We start from the raw sequence: 23,131 nt of genomic DNA, 5'->3' as shown, positions 1-23,131 counted from the left end.
TTAAATATAATAACAGAGCTCTCCTTCTTATAAAATTTTTAGGGAAAATCTGAAACTAAGATTGTTATTAATAGGCTTGACTCAAAGTAGCAAGACTGAATTATTAATAATTCATTCAATGTGATGATAGTCTAGAGCAAAGCCAAAAGATTTGACCATCTGATTTGAAGTGATCAAATCTTTTGGTAGCTAATTATGCTATGACTGAAGGGATTAAACAAGCAGATCAGCATATTAAAATGCTCCATCTCTGCATAATTGGATATATTTGCCGGATACTGCATTTACTTTCTGTGTCACATGCACAGATGCTTATTCATGTGTTTAATAAATTTTTGCTTAATTGCTCTAATAATTTTTAACGTCGATTTTCTCACTGTCATTTAAACAATTTTAAAAGTCTGTGTCTAGACTTTTGCTGTTTGTAAATTGGCAGGTCAATTTTTCTCTCCAAAGCACTCCCAGAATTGACTAGAAATTTTATCGTGTTCCATCATCTGAACACAAACCCAAATCACACTCTAAAAATAGAGAATGCATTTATATTAGTATTATACTCACTATATAGAAGAACACGCTTCCAACCAGATTTTGCCCCTTTGTTTTTCATACCTTCACCCCCACTACAAAAGCTCCCAGGTCACCTTTGTGTACTTTAGGACAAATAATGTTGAAGCAGAAGGTGATAACCTTCCCTAGAAGGCCTATCTCGAGAGTGTGAACATTTAGATGCACAGAACACAAAATAATCATATTCATCCCAGGAACTCTGAAGAACATTGAGGATTATTTTACATTTAACCTCCTCCTAACCGAGCAGACATACATTTTAGCTGTTCTGTAGTAAGTAAATGTTTTGGCATAAAAATCTCGCTTCAATTAAGATTTTCTAGTGTCAAGCAAGTGGTTTTATAAAACCTTCCCTAATCTAGCTCTGAAGTGAAAACCATCTCTAGTGGCCTTGTGCTTTGCTTTCCTCCACAGCAAAAGCATTTTTTGAATTACCGAGTTGATGCAAACACCATATAGGCACTACTCTAGTTACTGGAAAGAAACTAGAAATGTACAGCTAATTGAAATAGAGAATAGAGGGGTGCCTGGGTGGCTCAGTCGGTTAAGCATCCGACTTCGGCTCAGGTCATGATCTCACAGTTCAGGGGTTTGAGCCCCACGTCGGGCTCTGTGCTGACAGCCAGCTCAGCCTGGAGTCTGCTTCAGATTCTGTGTTTCCCTCTCTCTCTGACCTTCCCCTGCTCACGCTGTCTCTCTCTCTCTCAGAAATAAGTAAAACATTAAAAAAAAATTTTTTTTTTATTTCCAGGAGAGAGAGACAGCGTGAGCAGGGGAGGGTCAGAGAGAGAGGGACTCACAGACTGAAACAGGCTCCAGGCTCTGAGCTGGCAGTCAGCACAGAGCCCGACGCGGGGCCCAAACCCACGAACCGCGAGATCATGACCTAAGCGAAAGTCGGACGCTTAACCGACTAAGCCACCCAGGCGCCCCTAAAAAAATTTTTTTAATGAAATAGAGAATAGAGTGGTCAAATATAATTTTTAAAGACTAAATTGTTTCTGAAATTGATAAGCCACATTGTTTTAAATGTGATATTAATGAGATATTATAGGCTGTACAAAATAAAAAAGAGGGCCAATCAGAGGCATTATCTTAGAAGTTACCATAGCCATAAATGTAGACTATATCTGTATAAGAAATCATTGAAAAAGCGTTTTGCTTGTCTCAGGACTTTGTCTGATTGCAAGCAACAGAAAATCTGACCAATAGCGACTTCAACACTACAGGTCTATCTCTCTCATAATAAGAGGTATAAAGCCAGGCAGCCCAGAACTGATGTAGTACCAAGTGCTTTTTAAATGTCTGCTTTGCAATCCTTCACACGTTGACCTTGTGGTCATACCTGCCACCTCATTTTCAAAGGGTGACCTCTAGGCATCATGTCTGGATAGATACTCCACTTCCTAGCCATAAGAAGGGGGTGGGGCCTAGGTTCTTTTTCACAGGAAAAGTAAAAGCTTTTTTTGGGAGCCACACCTAAAAAACTTCTTACATCTCATTAGCCAGAACAAGGTGACACAGCCATCCTTAGACCAATTGCTAGCCCCGAAGGGATAAGAATACTAATAAGAATACTACTCGGATTAAAGCACTAATGATTCATCCCAGTGCTATCAAAACAAATCAGACAAGGAAAGGGGGGAGGGGAGGCGGGTGGGGGGACAAATACTAATTAGACCACTGATAGTGCATGTGATGGGCTTGAGCATGTCATCTTTTTCCAGCAAACCATTTTGGAGGAGGAACCACATTCGTTCAGGTATCACGTGTCTCTACTTGATTTTATTCAAAGGTACCCAATGCCTTATATTTGAATGGTAAAGTATTTTCAAATAAATCATCAGTAAAACTGAAAGCATTTTAATGCACTTTACAAACTTGAAAACTGCCCAAAAGACGGGGGGGGGGGGGGGGGGTGGGGAGCCGGCTGTTTGTCCAGTTCTTGACATGTCTGGTTTGCAGAACCTCTTTGCTGTAACACAAAATCTCCTCCTCTGCTTCTATCCATACGCCTTTCCCATCCCTCGTCTTCCAATTTCCTTGTGGGCTGCCCTGGCATCATCCCTTATAAGCTTCCCTTTCCCCTAACAAGGCCTGTCCTCACCAAATATACCCTTCTTCAATATTCAGTCTCCAGGGCACTACAATTTGACATCTGCCCTCAACACTCCACTAAAAAAAACTTGAAGTCATCTCCTGTCAGATTCATTTTTCATCTTTCTTTACCTGCCTATAGCATTCACAGAGTGACCACTCTTTGTTTAATGTCTCCCCCGTTGGCTCCGTAATCCTCCTCTTCTGGGAGGCGGTGTATTAGAACAGTTAAATGCATGGGCTCCTGATCCAGACTGGGACTCCGTTCCAAGTTATAGGAAATTATTGTCTGTAAACAGGGATGAGAAATTCATTTAAGCAACCTATGCCTTCCCGGTCTCATTTGTGGACAAGGAATCCTGGTACTGTCTCCTTCACAGGGCTGTTGTGAGAGCATTCCATTAGATAATCCACTCAAAGGATTTAACATAGGACCTACCACAGTTGGTGTTCAGTAAGAATTCATAATTACTATTCCTCTCATATCTCCTCCAGTCCTTCTGGTCAGTTTGCAAACTGTACACTGATGTACACATGTACCCCTAAAATGAGCTCAAGTTGTTTTAACAACAGCTTTGTCCAGACCTATATGTCTCACGACAAAACCACAATAACAGTAACTCCACATGGGCCCATGTGCTCCAAAGATAAGACCATTGATTTTTCCAAGAATCCACCTAGTTTATAAATGCCGACCAATTTCTGCCCAAACCATGCCAGTTTCTCCTAAAATCAAAACTAACTGAAACACCGAAATCTTTTCACTTTGAATTGTTCTCAAGGCAAACTTCCCTTAGTGCTCGATTTTTAAAAATAGTTTATTAGCACAAATATAAGAATTGACTTTTATTTTCTTCCTGTTGGTTTATTCCTACTATGGGAACTTCATATTTTGAATACTGCTTCTCTCAAACAAAATAGTTACTAATCTCTGCCAGTTTATCTCTTATCAGGAAATCTGATAAGCATACTTCTTAAATTACTGACAAAAAGATTTAGCAGGAAAGGATCTAGAATAAAGTGACTTGTAAAAAGCCACTTGTGGGGCGCCTGGGTGGCTTAGTCGGTTGGGCGTCCGACTTTCGCTTAGGTCATGATCTCGCGGTTCGTGGGTTCGAGCCCCGCGTCAGGCTCTGTGCTGACTGCCAGCTCGGAGCCTGGAGCCTGTTTCGGTCTGTGACTCCCTCTCTCTCTGACCCTCCCCTGCTCACGCTGTCTCTCTCTCTCTCCTAGAAATAAATAAAAAATAAAAAAAAAAAAAAAGCCACTTGCACTCACCCTCATGTTCTACTGGTTCATCAGTCAGTTGTTCAACTAGCATGAATCCACCTAACTTATCTATTAGGCAGCCAGTCACTTTCCAATCTGCAGACAAAACAACTGGGAAATTTTTCTAAAATTCTTTACTGAAACTAAGATGCACCGTTCCTCCATTTCTCCCCTTGTACAAATGAGGATTATTATTTGATGAGGTAAGACTTCTAAAGCAATTTCAAAACTACTCAAATATATGTAATGATGGTGAAATATCAAGTTTTTTTTCCATTTTGTGGATCATAAATCCTTTTGAGAATCAGTAAAAAGCTAAGGATAATCTTCCTCAATTTTTTAAAAATTTTTTCATGTTTATTTTTGAGAGAGAGAGAAAGAGAGAGTATGAGCAGGGGAGAGGCAGAGAGAGAAGCACAGAATCAGAAGCAGGTTCCAAGCTCTGGGCTGTCAGCACAGATCCTGACACAGGGCTCAAACTCATGAGCTGTGAGATCTGACCTGAGCCAAAGTCAGATACCTAACTGACTGAGCCACACAGGTGCCCCTCAAAAAATGTTTTTAAATGCTCATGTACACAGCGCATACAGCTTATCATTATGTATAGTGGAAAAAAGAATTGTGCTTTATAATTATGACTACCAGAGAAAGAGATTAAATTTTCATTAACATATCAATTCAACTTTAGACATAAATTTTTTTAACTTATTCTTATTTTCCTCCCTGAAAACAGCAAAGATCTATTTGGCACAAAATTTCAATTAACTATCAAGTATCACCATTTAAAACTGAAGATTTCTCTATATACATCAAGTTTTATAAACAGCTTTTCAACAGCATGATTTTTCCAAAGCATCTAGCTGCTTCCTCTTGTGCAGAATGTAGTCTTTGCAGCCATTTAAAAATCACTTTGATGGTGTCCTTACAAGTGAAAGCTAGTATTCTACCATATTGCTAAAGAATTTTTATTTTTTCCATGCCACAGAACAAGACTACTCTAGCAGACCTAGCCTGCCACTTACATTGAAGCCTCAATATTAACAGGAGTCAGCAAGGAATCACTTACCAAGCTTTATAAGGGTACTTGTCTTATTTAACTCATCTTGCAAAATTAATTCTGACACAAAGTTAACTGATATGGAACCATGACAAAGTGTTTCTCAAACACGTCATAGACATCAAAAGAATCAGCACAACAACTTTATGATCTTATGACACACAGGATAAAATAAGCATCCGTGATAATATCAGTCAAAAATGTCCACATGATTTTTTTTTTACTTGTTAAAGCATTCACAAAAAAGCCAGTGGCAAGATTTTTGCAGGTGATTTTCAACTGGTTTTAATTACCTACATCAAAGTAATTTGCTTACAAATGAGCAAAATTAAGCTATCTAACACTTCTTCCCAAATGAAGCAGAAGTTCTGGACAAATTACTCTCTTAGGGTGACTGTCCTCACATTTACATCATTAAATCTTTTGAATAAATGGTAACTGTTTCTCAGAATTTTTTTGGAGACAGGGAATGCACAGGATGAAAAAGTGGAAAGATAAGATTGGGAAAGAATGAGATTGTGATTAAATTTTTTTTTGAGATTATATACAAACTATAGAATCAGAGTACAAGTGAAATACTGCCACCCAGTGGAATTATAACATAAATAAAATCTTCAAATTTGAAAAAGATTCCAAAAATTTCCCATCAATTTTAGTTGGAATGCTAAAGCTTAATGATTTTCAAGGTACTTTAAAATATACTATTTATCAAAAATAAAAATCCAGTGACACGGACAGCAATTGTGTTAGCACATCTTTTCCTGAGTCTGAGGTTCCAGTCGGTTAAGTGACTTGACAGCGCCCTATGTTCACTGGAGCCCAAGGCTGTGGCTCCCAGTTCAAAGCTGCTTACACCATGTAGGCCCCCTAAAGACCCTCTGACTACTCTTGTCCAAACAAGAGTTTTGTTTTCCTCTGTGTCCTATTTATTTATGGTTTTGCAACCATGAAACATAATTGCAAATATTCAGCTGCGCAAAAGAGAATAGTGCTTAAGTACAAATGGAGACATGATTCTTCTTAAAATAAATACTTAAACACAGCGAAGGCCCCGCAAGCACCTGCACTCTAAGGCCGGTGTGGCGGAGCTGCCTGCCTGTGGACTCAGGAGGATGTTCTAATTCCCCTCCCCACGTCCACTTCCAACAGTCATACATGGACCCTGGTGCCAATGGCCGATCACAATGAAGCCCTTTTAGAACCTTCCCCAGTCCTCTACACACAATGTGGCCAAGACAAGGACACTGGAATTCCTTGAACATCAGTGGTCCCGAACAGAAGTATTCTACATGATGGCCTTGGTCCCCGTGTCTGGTGGAGGCACACCACAATGACTTTCTTCAGCTCGTTGTACAGAACAGCACGAAGCCCGCCCCCCATGTCCCTCAGGACGTTGGACCATGTGTTCTTGAAGAAGGCTTTGCCCCCTTTGTCTTTGAAGATTTCCGCCAGCAGTCGAAGGTCCCCCTGTACATGGTGCCAGCTCCTTTGTGCCCCGACGGCATCATCATCTGCGGCTGCACGGTGTCCAAGGAGTAGGAGATCCCACCCCCCGCGGCTGCTATGGTCTGGGGGCTCTTCCAGCTCACCACGATGGGGGTGTTCCTGGGGCTCAGGAACATGCCTTTGGCTGTGACGTACATGCCCAAGCAGGCCGCGGGGTAGACAATGGTGGTGCCCTGCACCGAGACACCAAAGCCGCGGTCAAGGCCCCGAATGTCGTCAGACTCAGTGATCTTTACTAGACAGTCTCGCCAGGCCTTTGAACTCCCGCTCAGTCCAGACTTCCCCACATCGGATGCCACTCGGGTTCTGGCAAAATCCAGGGCGGGGGAGACGAAGCGGAGAAGGTGGCTCCGGGTGCCCCACCTGATGCCAGATCACGGGCAAAATGACTCCAGAACTGCGTGTGCTTGTCCACGCTCCACCCTCCCACCCCTCGCCCCCGGAAGATCTGCTTGTACTTATCCCTGAAGGCCAGATTGAGGGCTTGCGTGGGGAAGAAGCGGATGACGTTGGCCACGTGACCCCTCCAGAAGGACAGCATGCCCTGCTTGGGGATGTGCACGATGTAGTCCACGATGCCCTTATACAGCTGGTAGCGGCAATCTGCTTGCACTTGCAGCAGCAGCTAAACCAGCTGATCAGGGTCACAGTCGTTTTGGAGATAGTGGCAGTAATGCCTCTGGCCAGAAAGTATTTCAGAGAAAAGAAAACTGAGACCCGGTGATTGTCAAAGCTTCTCAAACATCTCCAAGGGGTCTTGGGTACATAGCTTGAAGTAGTACCCTATACTGTCATGAAAATTCTTGGAAGACTTGTATTTTTCTTTAAAAATTCCTGTGATATTTGTGTTCTATTCTATATCATATACATGTCTCCTTCGATTTGAAATAATGGGTTTTTTCCCCTCAACCGTAGAAAAAGTGTTGCTTTAAGACAACGGTGTATTTCCGTCCTGTGCTACAAGCTTACTAGTCCAGGACCACACTGAAGAAGAGAAGACAGTACTAGTATACCAGTTTGAGTTACCTGGAAAGTACCTTGCTCAAATTCATTCATTCATCAAGTATTTAATGAACACCCACCAAATGATAGGCTTCATTTTAGATCATAGGGCATGCTACGATAACAAATACCTAAGTTATCAGGTCACAGAGAAGAGCAAAAGTTTACTTCTTGCCCATGCTAGAGTTCACTGTGGATTGGCTAAGTAAGGGCTATTCTTCACATCTTCATCATCTCCATGCTGGGATCATCTGAAAGAGCAGTCACTATTTGGAACATCAATAGTAATCTCTTGGCAGAGAGAAAAAAGTGCAGCAAAGCAATAGGAAGTGACACACATCATTTCCTCTTAAATTACATTAACCAAAGCAAGCCATATGACAAAGATATTCTTCTTTACAGGGCAAAGAAGAATAATTCACCCAGAGGGAGAGGATGTGAATACTGGCAAACAATTAACAGTATGCCTCACCCTACCTTTTCCAAATATACTGAGGAAAGGTGGTTCTGGGTAACACAGAGGAAAGAGGTCAGATCTCTCAGTATTCCAGATGGGAATTCAAGCAGTTTTACTTAAAAGAAAAGGTTATCATAGAAAGCTAGAGGACTTGGAATATGTACGTGTCAGACACATGAGACTACGTGAGTATGTATTAAATAAGTACAAAAGTATTTAGAATGTTTATAACTCTGATTTATGGTTCCAAGTCCCAGTACCGACATAGTACTTTATCAGTACAAAGCCAGGAAATCTGCCTGTTTCCAGTGAAGGATACCACACCTGATCAGAAGCAATATGGCAGAGTTGTTCAATGTACATATAAATAAAACTATAGCCATGGAGGTGGGGGTGTTAGAGCCAAATGAACACAAATTAGATCTAGGATCAACACGTTAGGGTTGTAGAACTTAAATATATGTAAAACCCACAACCAGTTGAGTGGGGCAGCAGAGCCAGCATAAACACTAATCATATACAGTAAAACCTTGGTTTGTGAGCATAATTCTGTTCCAGAAACATGTTTGTAATCCAAAGCACTTGTATATCAAAGCAAATTTCTCCATAAGAAATGATGGAAACTCAGATGATTAGTTCCACAATTCAAAATATTCATATAAAAATGATTACAATAGGGGTACCAGGGTGGCTCAGTCGGCTGATCATCCAATTTCAGCTCCCGTCATGATATCATAGTTTGTGAGTTCAAGCCCCACAGTGGGCTTGCTGCTGTCAGCCTGTCAGCACCAAGTCTGCTTTGGGTCTTCTGTCCCACTCTGTCTATGCCCCTCCCCCACTCATGCTCTCTTTCTCAAAAAAATAAGAAAAACACTTAAAAATGACAATACTGTAATATAATACAAAATATAAAGAAAAATAAACAAATTAACCTGCACTTAACTTTGAAAACCTTCGTGGCTGGTGTGAGGGGGACAAGAGAGAGGTGGGTGCTTGTGTAGGACCACTTTCACTATCACTAACAGAATCACTGCTATCTATTGGCTCAATGGAATATTTTTCTTTTCGTGCAACTTTAACAAGGAACCTATCCAATGACACTTGCTTTCGTCTCCTTTTGAGGATTTTGCGAAAATGTGACATTGCATTGTCATTAAACAGATACATCGCTCGCACTGCTACAGCCTTGTTCGGGTGGTGCTTTTCTACAAAATTTTGCACTATTTCCCACATTTTACACATCTCCCTAACTTCAGTGGAAGTTAGGGATTTCTCTGCCTTTTTCTCCTCCTCTTCTGCAGACGAGATGGAGATGTAGATTTTTTATAAAATCTTGCAATTTCAGCCACTCACATACCTCATTAGTATCTCTCAATGATTTCCTTAACTTCCACTGTTATCATCTCCTTCTAACTGCCTTTCTTTCCAACCTTTTTCTGCATGAGGGCCATTGTATACACTTTCATGGATGTTGACTACAGTACAATATTAATAAACTCTTGTCATATACTGTTTTTTTTTATTTTTTTATTTACTTCTAGGAGAGAGAGAGAAGCATGAACAGGGGAGGGTCAGAGAGAGAGGGAGTCACAGACTGAAACAGGCTCCAGGCTCTGAGCTGGCAGTCAGCACAGAGCCCAACGCGGGGCCTGAACCCACGAGCCGCGAGATCATGACCTAAGCGGAAGTCGGACACTTAACCAACTAAGCCACCAGGCGCCCCTGTCATATACTGTATTTAATGTAACTGGCAATAAGGCAGCAGAGGAAAGAGTCTATATCTGCAGGCAGCCTGAGCTAGAAGGAAGCAAAGCATTCTTAAGCTTACTGGGAGAGAAAAGCAAAGGATTGTCCATAGGTGCTTTGAAGTGACAGAAAATACTTACTAGTTCTGGTTGTGGGCACTTCCAACATTCTGAAAAATCACTGCTTTCTGCCAAACACTGCAGCCTGAGACCAAACATCTGACTGAGCTGGGAGATGATCACCCACAATCCCACAGAGACAGAGAGAGAGACTCAGGTGTGATCGTGTGACATTCAGCATCACATACTACTCATATTGTAAGACATTGCTCATTTATCAAGTTAAAATTTATTAGAAATGTTTGCTCATCTTGTGGAATAGTCGCACGACAAATTACTCGCAATCCATGGTTTTACTGTATATGACTAAACTATATGAGTTCACTAAACTGTGTGCTACTCTTTTCATAGCTCAGTGAGATCTCCAGCTGGAAGAGTGCGTATTATTCCTTCCCACTGCTAATGCTGGAAGGTTGAGCCTCTGACCAGAAGCTCTAATGAAAGCCTTCATACTGAATCCAACCAACACGGATGGCCTCGGCAGCTGCCAGAGAAAAAGCAAGCAACTTGTCCTACAATGCAACCAATGGACCATGGCAGACACCCTATGGAGATTAAAATGCTAATCCCCAGTATCCCTAATCCAAGGAAATAAGCATATGCATGTGTGAATGTTGTACATTAATCAGAAGGTTTGGTTGAGATAGATTCAATAATTTTACATCATATAATCATATGTTGTATTTTAGAACTGTATAATAAATATAAATTATTTGTGGAAGCTGCCTCTGATTGGCTTTCATATTATTCCACCAAAGCCAATGGAATAATGTAGCATGGTTCATTGCAGATCTAAGACTGCCACAACTGTGACAGAAATCCAAGAAGAGGGAGAGCACTATCAAAGAGCTGCATGAAATGTTGGGGGCTGGGACTTCAATTGTTTTCAGGAAGTGGCAGAAATGCAGACGAAAATAGATAACTGACAGACTGGGAGGAGCCTCAAAGGTCAGAGTAAGAAGCTTGGATTCATTTTATAGGAAATAAGAAATCATCAAAGCATTTTTTAATCATACATGTGACATTATCCAATTTGTAATTTTAGGAAGATGATTTTGGTAGCAGCGTGGAGGAAGGATTGAATAGAGAAGGGACACAAAGGAATTAGATCATGTAAAAGGCCACTGAAATGCCAAGACACCAAATCATAACAGAAGCAGTAGGATGAAAATAAAGAGGTGGCTATGGGTAGGGTGGGGGTTGAACTGAAATATTTCAACTTGCAGAATCTCTTACACTGGTCTCCCAAACCAGCTGGCTTTCAAAAGTACCTTAGGAAATTGTAAAATTCTTATTCTCTGGCCAATCTCAGAACTATTAAATCACAATCTCTTAAGAATGTAGACTAGGAAATGCCTGTCATACCCCAGGGGTTCCTGATGCAATCAGCCCAGCCTAAGAAGTTATGCTTGCACAAACTTAAGTGACTGAGCTAATGTCTTTAAATCAGGAACACATACAAAAAAGGCTTCACGCTCTCTCAGTAGTTGAAGTTTGGATATACTGAGTTTACTGTACTTATAGGACATCCAGATGAAAAAGTCTTTTAAATAATAAAATATATCAGTCCAGAAGAAAGATTAGAGCTAGGGTTATATAATCAGAGGACTGGAGACAGTCCTTCAAAGAATGTAGCTGAAGATAAGAAGTGATCTGAGGATGTGGTTTATGTATACCATGGAATACTACATGGTAATGAGAAACAATGAAATCTGGCCATGTGTAGCAACATGGATGGACCTTAAGGGTGTTATGCTTAGAGAAATAAGCCAGGCAGAGAAGGACAAATATCATATGTTTGCACGTATAGGAGGATTGGGAGGAACTTAACGGAAGACCATGGGGGAGAAGAAGGGGAGAAATGGTGGGGGAAAGGGAGAGAGGCAAACCATGAGAGACTCTTGAATGCTGAGAACAAACTGAGGACTCATGGGTACGGGGGGCGGGGAGATAGGCATGGAGGAGGGCACTTGTGGGGATGAGCACCAGGTGTTATATGGAAACCGACTAGACAACAAACTATCTGTAAAAAAAAAAAAAGAAAAAAGATACAGATTTATGATTTGTGTAGGTCTGTGAATGCTAAGCTTCAATAACATTTATGATTAAAAAGAGATTTGGTACTTCATTAACATAAAATAAAATTTTTAAATATTCAAAGATATCCATATACTAAAAGAAGACCAAAATACATTTGGTCAAGGGAACAGATAACTTGGAATTATAGGGAAAAAAAAGAAAACAGATTAGATGTCATCTGCTACTCAAATTACAATTTCTCTTCCCAGACTCTGTGGTAAGAGAATTCCCAACTGAGGTACATAAAATCTATATAGGAAACCAGAGTTTAGGGGGATCAAGACAATGAATGAGCTATAAAAGTCTTATTCATATTTTTATGGCAGCTACATATAAAATTACTCCTGTGAAACCAGACATTCTAAGCAAGGAAATGACATTCCTATGCTAGCTCTCTAAGACTTGGTAAAACTGGGGCACATGGTGGCTCAGTCAGTAGAGCCTCCAACTCCGGTTTCGGCTCAGGTCATGATCTCACGGTTCGAGGGTTTGAGCCCCTCGTCTTGGGCAGTGTGCTGGCAGTAAGGAGCCTGCATGGGATTCTCTCTTTCTCTTTGCCCTTCCCTAGCTCGCATGCTTGCCCTTTCTTTCCCTCTCTCAATATAAATAAATAAACGTAAAAAAAAAAAAGACTTTGTAAAATTGACCACAGGTACCACCTAATGTTATACCTATTATGGTAAATGTTATAAACTATAACATTCGTATACATATCTATATAAATATATATAACATTTATAGATATCTATATATGAACATTTATATACATCTACATATAAATTTAGATAAATTTATATTTCATAGCAACGACAGTAATATAAAATAGCAATAATTAGAGTATTTGTTTATACTACCACAGAAAACACTGGGACAATCTGAAAACTCTGTGATATACCCATTTTTTTTAATGTTTATATTTTGAGAGAAAGTGAGAGTGTGCGAGCAGTGGGAGGAGCAGAGAGAGAGACAGAGAGAGAGAGAGAGAGAGAGAGAATCTCAGGCATGCTCCGCACTGTCAGCACAGAACCCAACGTGGGGCTTGATCTCATGCACCTGTGAGATCATAATCTCAGCTGAAATCAAGAGTTGGACACTCAATGGACTGAGCCTCTCTGGCACCCCTGTGATGTTCCCATTTCTAGTATTATCAGCATGTCTTCTTTAGCTTTGTTGTCAGAAATGGACTCATTCCACAAGTGTGGGCTATTAAGAAATGAAGTCTGTATATTGGAGGAAGNTGTACCCCAATGTTCATAGCAGCACTCTCCACAATAGCTAAAACATGGAAAGAGCCTAAGTGTCCATCAACGGACGAATGGATCAAGAAGATGTGGTTTATCTATACCATGGAATACTACATGGCAATGAGAAACAATGAAATCTGGCCATGTGTAGCAACATGGATGGACCTTGAGGGTGTGATGCTGAGCGAAATAAGTCAGGCAGAGAAGGACAAATATCATATGTTTGCACGTATAGGAGGATTAGGAGGAACTTAACGGAGGACCATAGGGGAGAAGAAGGGGAGAAATGATGGAGGAAAGGGAGAGAGACAAACCATGAGAGACTCTTGAATGCTGAGAACAAACTGAGGACTCATGGGTGTGGGGGGTGGGGAGATGAACATGGAGGAGGGCACTTGTGGGGATGAGCACTGGATGTTATATGGAAACCAACTTGACAATAAACTATTAACAAAAAAAAAAGAAGAAGAATTGCTCTGAGGAAAGAAACTCAAAGAGTCAAAGAGTACTTGTACCTAATGGTAATGCACAGAAAGATGAACTCAGTAATGTTAGGTTTGGCCAAGGAAGGATAACTGTACCTAACAGATAACTCCATTAAATCACCATAAAAACATATTGCTTTACTTGTTTACAACAAAGTACTATACAAGATCAGTTAATGCTTTTCAAAATAAAGTCTTCAGCACTCAGCCCAAGTAAGGTGTATCAGCTGCCTATCCTCATGCCCTACTGCCCATCCAAGTATTATCTGTATAGTCACCTGAGATGGATTTTTAAAAAACATGGACTCTTACAACTCAACAACTGAAAGGGTTAAGTTTAATAACCCAATTAAAGATGGACAGAGATGTAAATAGATAGGCCTCCAAGAAGATACACACAGATGTGTATCTTCTGACTGCCATATGGCCAATGAGGATGTGAAAAGATGTTCAACAACATCTATCAGTCATTAGAAAAATGCAAATCAAGACCACAATGAGATACCACTTCACACCCCCTAGGATGGTTAAAATAAAAAATGTGGAGGATGTGGAAAATTGAAACTCTTATACATTGTTGGTGGGAATATAAAATGATACAGTCACTCTGGAAAACAGTTTGGCAACTCCTCAAAAGGTAAGCTATGGAGTCACCATATGACTCAGCAAGTCCATTTCTGGATAAATACTCAAAAGGAGTGAAAACATGTGTCTATACAAAAGTTCATAACAGTATTATTCAAAAAGTGAAAACAACCCATATATTCATCAACTGATGAATGAATAAATGGAATGTGGTATATCCATACAATGAAGTATTATTCATCAATGAACATATGAATGAAGAATGTCTAATCAGTTACAAACAGCCACATATTGTATGGTTCCGTTCATATGAAATATTCAGAATAGGCAAGTGAATAGAGACAGGAAACACATTACTACATTTGCCAGAGGACAGAGGAGGAAGAAATGGGGACTAATTTGTGGTGAAAGTGTTGGAGAATTAATGCTGATTACACAATGTTGTGAATATACCTAAAACCACTAAATTCTATGCTTTAAAGGAGTGAATTGTATGATATGTGACTTAGATCTCAATAAAACTCTTTCGAAATAAATGAATTTCCAGATTCCACCTTTGGAGATTCCATAAATCTGCAATTGACCCAAGAATCTGTACGTTTAAAAAGTGCACCAGGTTGGGGCACCTGGGTGGCTCAGGTCATGATTATGGTTAGTGGGTTTGAGCCCTGCATTGGGCTCACTGCTGTCAGCACAAAGCCTACTTCAGATCCTCTGTGCCCCTGTCTGTCCTACCCTGTTCACGCTCTCTCAAAAATAATAAATAAATAAAAACATTTTTAAAAGCTCACTAGGTCAATGGAAACAATCAACAAAACTAAAAGACAACCGACAGAATGGGAGAAGATATTTGCAAATATCTGATTTTAGCATCTAAAATCTATAAAGAACTTATCAAACTCAACACCCAAAAAACGAACAACCCAGTTAAGAAATGGACAGAAGATATGAAAGACACTTTTCCAAAGAAGATATTCAGATAGCTAACAGACACATGAAAAGATGCTCAACATTACTCATTATCAGGGAAATATAAATCAAAACCACAGTGAGATACCACCTCACACTTGTCAGAATGGTTAAAATTAACAACACAAAAAACAATAGGTGTTGGCAAGGATGCAGAAAAAGGGGAACCCTCTTGCACTGTTGGTGGGAATGCAAACTGGTACAGCCACTCTGGAAAACAGTATGGAGGTTCCTCAAAAATCCTAAAAATAGGAGTGCTTGAGTGGCTCAGTTGGTTAAGCATCTAACTTCGTCTCAGGTCATGATCTTATGGTTCATGGTTCGAGCCCTGTGTCGGGCCCTATGCTGACAGCTCAAAGCATGGAACCTGCTTCAGGTTCTGTGTGTCTCTCACTCTCTGGTCCTCCCCTGCTCATGCTCTGTCTCTCTCTTTCTCCCAAAAAGAAATAAATGTTAAAAAAAAAAAAAAGCTAAAACTAAAACTAAATATAGAACAATGCTATGATCCAGCAATTGCACTATTAGGTATTTACCCAAAGGTTACAAAAATACAGATTTGAAGGGGTACATGCAGCCCAATGTTTATAGCAGCATTATCAACAGTAGCCATACTATAAAGAGAGTACAGATGTCCATCAACTGATGAATGGATAAAGATGTTGTGTGTGTGTGTGTGTGTGTAATGGAAATTACTCAGCCATTAAAAGGAATGAAATCCTGCCATTTGCATTAACATGGATGGAGCTAGAATGTATTATGCTAAGCAAAATAAGTCAGTCAGAGAAAGAGAAATATCATATGATTTCTCTCATATGTGGAATTTGTTTTTTAAGATTTATTTTTGAGAGAGAGAGAATGCAAGTAGGGAAGGGGTAAAGAGAGAGGGGGATAGAGGATCTGAATGGACTCTGTGCTGACAGCAGAGAGGCCAATGCAGGGCTCAAACTCGGGAACCATGAGATCATGACCTGAGTCGAAGTCAGACACTTAACTGACTGAGCCACCCAGGTACCCCTCATATGTAGAATTTAAAAGACAAAACAGATGAACATGTGGGAAGGAGGGGGAAGAAGAGAGGGAAACAAACCACAAGAGACTCTCAATGATAGAAAACAAACTGAGGGTTGATAGAGGGAAGTGGGTGAGGGATAGGCTAGATGGGTGATAGGTATAAAAAAGGCACCTGTTGTGATGAGCACTGGCTGTTGCATATAAATGAGGAATCACTGAATTCTACTTCGGAAATCAATATTGCACTGTACGTGAACTAACTAATGCAACAGGTGTTCCTAATGCTCCATCAGGGTAGGGAATCGCTGATGCATCTGGAAAATTCACTACAGAGTTCCCTGAGTTACACTTGCAGAAAAAGAAAAGATGCCAACAGCAGGGGCTCAAAATGAACAAAGCAGAGAAAAAGGCTGTCCCCGCCTCAGCCCTCCAGGCCTCGGGAAAGAAGGGCCTACTCACCACCCCCCAGAGGATGCACCCCTCCCTCACCAGCTGTGCCCCCACAGCTCTCCCCTGTCAGCCCAGCCACCCATCACAGGCCTCCCAGGGAGTCCTACCACAAACGGCCTGAACACTTGAGTGTCTTTGAACCCCCAGACTTTGGCTTTTCCCTTGTCACTCTGATAAAACCAGGATTCTCACATCTGGCAGATTTCTTTTTTTTTTTTAATGTTTTTTTTTTTTTTTGTAGGAGAGATAGCGTGAGCAGGGGAGGGTCAGAGAGAGAGGGATCACAGACTGAAACAGGCTCCAGGCTCTGAGCTGGCAGTCAGCACAGAGCCCGACGCGGGGCTCGAACCCACGAACCGCGAGATCATGACCTAAGCGAAAGTCGGACGCCTAACTGACTAAGCCACCCAGGCGCCCCACATCTGGCAGATTTCTAAAAATAATTTTGTTGCTTTTGTTTTCACAAGTACGGGAAAAAAAGTGAGGGAAGATCCTATCTTTCTTTAAGTGCCAAGTTTAAAATACTATCCCCTCTATAAAGACTTCCCTAACCCCTCTCCCATTGCTGAGCTCTTACTGGGATGAACTTCTGCCACCTTCACTGCATATAGATTTTCAGATTTCTGTCACAGTCCTTCCTTGATTATAAACCTTTGTCTTCTCGGCTAGAATATAAATCTCTTAAATTCAAGAGCTGTGAAATTTTCACTGTTGTTTCCCAGCACCTATCACAATTCCAGGTAGATAACTGAGCTTCAAAATTATGTGCAGTTGAATATGTGAATCAAACACCTATTCCGGTTTGTTAGGATTTTTTTCTAATTGAGGAAGGGAGAGTTACAGACATCCTTTCTCAATGGCTAATACCAAAATAAGGTTTTAAACAATACTAAAATGTGAGGTTTAGTGAAATTAATACATTTTTATTTTCATGGCATTTTTTTCACCTTCGTAATAGCAGACTACCTAAAAGAGTTCCCTGTTTTAAAGTCTGATTTGGATTATGTCTGTCTACAGTCCTCACACCTAATTAGATTGATTCACTAATGAATTCTAAGTGCATCTCTCTGAAAAATAATAAAACCTCTTCAACTATAATCAAAAGACATCATCAAGTGGAAACTGCAGATGCGAATTTCCAAACAGATTAAGTAAAGACTGAAGCTTTGGCAAAAATGTATACACAGCTCGGGGGATAAAGTGCTTTTCTAATAAAATTTTTAAAGGATACTCCCTCATTGCAAATAAATGTGAAACAATAAATATAAATAAGCCAATGATAAAATCCTGTCAATATTTCAAAGAGAGAATTTTGAAAGCAGCTAGGGAGAAAGGGGCCCTAACATACAAAGGGAAACCTATCAGAGTGGTGACAGACCTATCTACTGAAACTTGGCAGGCTAGAAAGGAATGGCAGGAAATCTTCAATGTGATGAACGGTAAAAATATGCAGCCAAGAATCCTCTATCCAGCAAGCCTGTCATTCAAAATAGAAGGAGAGATAAAAACCTTTCCAAATAAACAGAAATTGAAAGAATTTGTCACCACGAAGCCAGCCCTACAAGAAATCCTGAGGGGGATGCTCTGAAGGAAAGGTTGCAAGGAACAAAGATACCAGAGACACCACCACAAACATGAACCCTACAAAAGATACAAAGACTCTAAACCCACATATTTCAATAATAACACTGAATGTAAATGGGCTGAATGCTCCAATCAAAAGACATAGGGTAGCAGAATGGATTAAAAAACAAAATCCATCAATATGCTGTCTACAAGAAACTCATTTTAGACGGGAAGATACCTTCAGATTAAAAGTAAGGGGATGGAGAAATATATATCATGCTACAGGAAATCAAAAGAAAGCCGGAGTAGCGATACTTATATCAGACAAACTGGACTTTAAATTAAAGACAATCACAAGAGATGAAGAAGGGCACTACATAATAATTACAGGGTCCATCCATCAGGAAGAACTAACAATCATAAATGTCTACGCACCGAATATGGGAGCACCTAAATATCTAAAACAATTAATCACAAACAGAAACAAGCTTATAGATAAGAATGTGCTAATAGCAGGGGACTTTAATACTCCGCTTACAGCAATGGATAGGTCAACCAGACAGAAAATCACTAAAGAAATAATGGACTTGAAAGACACATTGGACCAGATGGATCTGACGGATATATTTAGAACTTTACATCCTGAGGCCAGGGAATTTACTTTCTTCTCAAGTGCGCATGGCACATTCTCCAAGATAGATCACATACTGGGACATAAAGCAGCCCTCAATAAATATAAAAGAATAGAGGTCATACCATGCACACTGTCAGATCACAATGCTTTGAAACTTGAAATCAATTACAGGAAGAAGTCTGGAAAACCGCCAAAAACATGGAGGTTAAAGAACACCCTTCTAAAGAATGAATGGGCCAATCAGGCAATTAGAGAGGAAATTAAAAAATATATGGAAACAAATGAAAATGAAAACACAACAATTCAAAATCTATGGGATGCGGCCAAGGCAGTCCTAAGAGGAAAGTACATTGCTCTCCAGGCCTATTTCAAGAGATTAGAAAAAGCACAAGTCCAAAATCTAACAGCTCACCTAAAGGAGCTAGAGGCAGAGCAACAAGAACGCCCTAAACCCAGTAGAAGAAGAGAAATAGTAAAAATTAGAGCAGAAATAAACAACATAGAGACCAAAGAAACAATTGAACAGATCAATGAAACCAAGAGTTGGTTTTTTGAAAAAGTAAACAAAATTGACAAACCTCTAGCCAGGCTTATCAAAAAGAAAAGAGAGAGCACCCAAATAGACAAAATTATGAATGAAAATGGACTTATTACAACCAACCCCTCAGAAATACAAGCAATTATCAGGGAATACTATGAAAAATTATATGCCAACAAATTGGACAACTTAGAAGAAATGGACAAATTCCTAAACACACACTCACTACCAAAATTCACACGGGAAGAAATAGAAAACCTGAACAGACCCATAACGAGTGAAGAAATCGAATCAGTGATCAAAAATCTCCCAACAAATAAGAGCCCTGGACCTGATGGTTTCCCTGGGGAATTCTACCAGACATTTAAAACAGAATTAATCCCAATTCTTCTCAAGCTATTCCAAAAAATAGAAGTCGAAGGAAAACTCCCGGACTCATTTTATGAAGCCAGCATCACTCTGATTCCCAAGCCAGACAGAGATCCAACAAAAAAAGAGAACTATAGGCCAATATCCTTGATGAATACGGATGCAAAAATTCTCAACAAGATCCTTGCAAATCGAATCCAGCAGCATATCAAAAGAATCATCCACCAAGATCAAGTGGGATTCATTCCTGGGTTACAGGGCTGGTTCAACATTCGCAAATCAATCAATGTGATCCATCATATCAATAAAAGAAAAGATAAAAACCATATGATCCTGTCAATAGATGCAGAAAAAGCATTTGACAAAATACAGCATCCCTTCTTAATAAAGACTCTCGAGAAAGTTGGGATAGAAGGAACCTACTTAAACATCATCAAAGCCATCTATGAGAAGCCTTCAGCTAACATCATCCTCAACGGGGAAAAACTGAGAGCTTTCCCCCTGAGATCAGGAACACGACAGGGATGTCCACTCTCACCACTGTTGTTTAACATAGTGCTGGAAGTCCTAGCATCAGCCATCAGACAACAAAAGGAAATCAAAGGCATCAGAATTGGCAAAGAGGAAGTCAAACTTTCACTCTTCGCAGATGACATGATACTCTACATAGAAAACCCGACAGACTCCACCAGAAGCCTACTAGAACTGATCCAAGAATTCAGCCAAGTTGCAGGGTACAAAATCAACGTACAGAAATCGGTTGCATTTTTATACACCAATAATGAAGCAACAGAAAGAGAAATCAAGAAACTGATCCCATTCACAATTGCACAAAAAACCATAAAATACCTCGGAATAAACCTAACCAAGGATACAAGAGATCTGTATGATGAAAACTATAGAAAACTTATGAAGGAAATTGAAGAAGACACAAAGAAATGGAAAAACATTCCATGCTCATGGATAGGAAGAATAAATATAGTTAAGATGTCATTACTACCTAAAGCACTCTACACATTCAATGCAATTCCAATCAAAATTGCACCAGCATACTTCTCAAAACTAGAACAAACTATCCAAAAATTTGTATGGAACCACAAAAGACCCCGAATAGCCAAAGTAATACTGAAAAATAAAACCAAAACGGGAGGTATCACCATCCCAGACTTCAGCCTCTACTACAAAGCTGTCATCCTCAAGACAGTATGGTATTGGCACAAAAACAGACACATAGACCAATGGAACAGAATTGAGAACTCAGAAGTGGACCCAAAAGTATACAGCCAACTGATCTTTGACAAAGCAGGAAAGAATATCCAATGGAAAAAAGACAGCCTTTTTAACAGATGGTGTTGGGAGAACTGGACAGCAACATGCAGAAGAATGAAACTAGATCATTTTCTCACACCATGCACAAAAATCAACTCAAAATGGATAAAGGACCTGAACGTGAGACAGGAAACTATCAACACCCTAGAGGAGAAAGCAGGAAACAACCTCCTTGACCTCCACCGCAGCAACTTCTTACTTGACACATCCCCAAAAGCAAGGGAATCAAGAGCAAAAATAAACTGTTGGGACCTCATCAAGATTAAAAGCTTCTGCACAGCCAAGGAAACAACCCAGAAAATTAATAGGCAACCAACGGAATGGGAAAAGATAGTTGCAAATGACATATCAGATAAAGGGTTAATATCCAGAATCTATAAGGAACTCACCAAACTACACGCCCGAAAAACAAACAACCCAGTGAAGAAATGGGCAGAAGACATGAACAGACACTTCTCCAAAGAGGACATCCAGATGGCCAACAGACACATGAAACGATGCTCAGCATCCCTCCTCATCAGGGAAATACAAATCAAAACCACACTGAGATACCACCTCACGCCAGTCAGAGTGGCTAAAATGAGCAAATCAGAGAACTCTAGATGCTGGCGAGGATGTGGAGAAACGGGCACCCTCCTACACTGTTGGTGGGAATGTAAACTGGTACAGCCCCTCTGGAAAACAGTGTGGAGGTTCCTCAGGAAACTAACAATAGAACTCCCTTATGACCCAGCAATAGCACTGCTAGGAATTTACCCAAGGGATACAGAAATGCTGAGGCATAGGAGCACATGTACCCCAATGTTCATAGCAGCACTCTCCACAATAGCTAAAACATGGAAAGAGCCTAAGTGTCCATCAACAGATGAATGGATCAAGAAGATGTGGTTTATCTATACCATGGAATACTACATGGCAATGAGAAAGAATGAAATCTGGCCATGTGTAGCAACATGGATGGACCTTGAGGGTGTTATGCTGAGCGAAATAAGTCAGGCAGAGAAGGACAAATACCATATGTTTGCACGTATAGGAGGATTAGGAGGAACTTGACGGAGGACCAAGGGGGAGAAGAAGGGGGGAAATGGTGGGGGAAAGGGAGAGAGGCAAACCATGAGAGACTCTTGAATGCTGACAAAAACTGAGGACGGATGGATGGGGGGGGGAGGGGGGGATGGGCATGAAGGAGGGCACTTTGGGGATGAGCACTGAGTGTTATGTAGAAACTAATTTGACAATAAACTATTTGTAAAAAAAAAAATCCTGTCAATATTTTTAATACAAAATAATTATTACTTCCATTTACAAAGAATGTTCATATGTATTAGCTCAATGCTTCCTCATAATTATTCTGAACTAGTAAGTGTTAAAGCAATACTTTAAATCAATGTGTTTTCATATTCAACATTCAGAATCTGTACATCCTCAGAATTTAAAAGACGATATTGAGATTAGTTCTGAATCTAAGATCATGGAAATAACAATGCAACCTCAAATGCAATCTTCTGTGGACGGGAGTCCAAAATTCCTCCAGCTCTGGAATTGTTCTGGGTAACTGCAATCATGCTCATCAAATAGATAGATCTTTAGTGATTTCGATCAAAGATGAAGGTAATAAATTGGTACTTTATAGCAAAAGACATGAATCTAAACGTTTTCCTAAAGGCACAAACAGTTCCTAAAATCTACAATATAACATCCAGAAATTTTGGTAATCATAGGTGAAATGTTGATAAAAATTTTCTTTGCTCATGGACATAATGTAGAACCTTTTACAACTAAACTGAGAAGAAAATGATTTCATAGTAACCATTTCTCTAATTCTCTATGGTTTAATTAGCTAAAATTCAGGATAAAGCTCAACATAAAGCTATCTTAATGTGACATTATGATTTAACATTTAATAACATGAAGGTCATAGGATTGGAAATGTTAAGCTGCTCGCTCAGTGTCTACTGGCTGTAAGAGTACCTGTGCTTGCTGGACACGGCCCAGGATCCCACCATCAGGGCAGAAAACCGAAAACTGTCCAGATAACAGTATTCAGGG

General features: G+C 40.1%; 1 protein-coding gene and 1 pseudogene across 2 annotated transcripts in view; both read right to left on the bottom strand.

The window, feature by feature from the left end:
* EPM2A (EPM2A glucan phosphatase, laforin) overlaps positions 1-23,131 on the bottom strand; it is a 113,063-nt gene that overhangs the window by 79,122 nt on the left and 10,810 nt on the right. The gene's annotated exons all lie outside the window — the stretch shown is intronic.
* LOC120231018 lies at positions 6,209-9,320 on the bottom strand (annotated as a pseudogene).

The sequence above is a fragment of the Hyaena hyaena genome, unplaced genomic scaffold, assembly GCF_003009895.1.
Source record: "Hyaena hyaena isolate Hyena2069 unplaced genomic scaffold, ASM300989v1 scaffold_52, whole genome shotgun sequence".
Lineage (NCBI taxonomy): Eukaryota > Metazoa > Chordata > Mammalia > Carnivora > Hyaenidae > Hyaena > Hyaena hyaena.
This window is presented reverse-complemented; position numbering and strand designations above follow the sequence as displayed.